This window comes from Hylobates moloch, unplaced genomic scaffold (genome assembly GCF_009828535.3).
Source record: "Hylobates moloch isolate HMO894 unplaced genomic scaffold, HMol_V3 SCAFFOLD_12, whole genome shotgun sequence".
NCBI classification, from domain to species: domain Eukaryota; kingdom Metazoa; phylum Chordata; class Mammalia; order Primates; family Hylobatidae; genus Hylobates; species Hylobates moloch.
This window is the reverse complement of record NW_026652287.1, coordinates 25275721-25277173: the sequence shown is the minus strand read 5'-3', so window position 1 is coordinate 25277173 and position 1453 is coordinate 25275721.

Here is a 1453-nt window from a genome sequence, read left to right as displayed (position 1 = left end):
CCAGATTCAAGTTGGTGGGGGCGGGGGGGGGTGCTCTGATGGAGGAATATCAAGATCACGTTGCAGACAAACATGTGTGAAGGACTATATTGTCGCAGCCATCCTTGAAAAATATTATCTGCCATATGGTCTTTCTAAAATGGGTTAAAAGCAAAGAAACCACAGAAGAATCATCTTACAGAAACAGAGCAGGGGGAGAAGCCTTAATTAACAAATAATCTGCCTACACAAACAATGAGCAATTTCCTCCTGGGAGGATCTCTCCTCAGGCTGGGAGATTGCCAAGGGCATTAGGCTGAGTAGAGTTGGTGACAGAACTCATAGTTGTATCAGCTCCTCTGTGTGTGATCTGAGTAGGAAAGTATTTGACTACTGCGGACTCTAACTTCATCTTTAAAACAAAGTGTTGTGAGAACCAAGTAAAATATTGTATAGAAAGATAAATGTGTTGCAAAAAGGTCCCCGAATAGAGCCCACAGGTGGACATCCCCCGTTTGACAATGCGACTGGGGAAGACCACGTGTACTGCCAGTTTATCCTTGCCACTGTTTCCCCATAGCAGCCACCTTCCCGTTTCTTTTGCTTGCCTCTCTCAGAGGTAGATGCATTGAGGGTAAATGACCAGGACAGGGCCGCATAGCCAAGAAAGGGATCAAAACCCAGATTTTTCTGGGATGCTAGTTTGAGATTTTCCATTCTACAGACATCCAGCCACTCACAAGTTCTAACAGATGACTGATCTTAGCTGAGAAGCATGACATAGATACAAGGGAGTCACACTGCCTGGGTTCATATCCCAGCTGCACCACTTACTAGCAGTGTGACCTTGGAAAGGATCGCTGTTTTCCCAGGTGTAAAACAGAAATAAGACCTCCCACAAAGGGGTAAGTAATCACGTGATACGGCACTCAAAACAGCGCCTTCAACATAAGTAAGCCCTTTGTGTTTGCCAAGACTAAAATCACTACCGCATACTTAGTATATAATTGGTGCTAAATGATTTTTTTCTCACTTCTTTTTTTTTTTTGGTGCTAAATGTTTTAAGGTGAGAAAGTAACACTTAGCGATGTGATGAAATGTAATGGTGGGATCTCCGTGAAACGACAAATTCATTTTGGAGAAAGCTTTATAAAAACGCAAACCACAAATCTCTGCCATTTGTCAGCTTGAAGTCTACGGAACTGCAAGCAAAATAAAGATTGGTGGAACTTTGCTTCTGACTGACCCCTACAGTCCCAAATATTTTCTTGGCCTATACAAAGCCCGCAGGCATCCTCACATGCAGTCCTGAAAAGCTTTTTCTCTATACTCCACGCAGCCCAGACCAGCCCACGTGGATTCCTCGCTTGGCTGCTTCCGTTTCCATTCTGTCTCCTCCCATTTCCTATTCGGCGCCTCAGAATGACGTCTGAAAAGAGCGCCGACGCTGCCCAAGCAGAAGCCCGCGCATGCG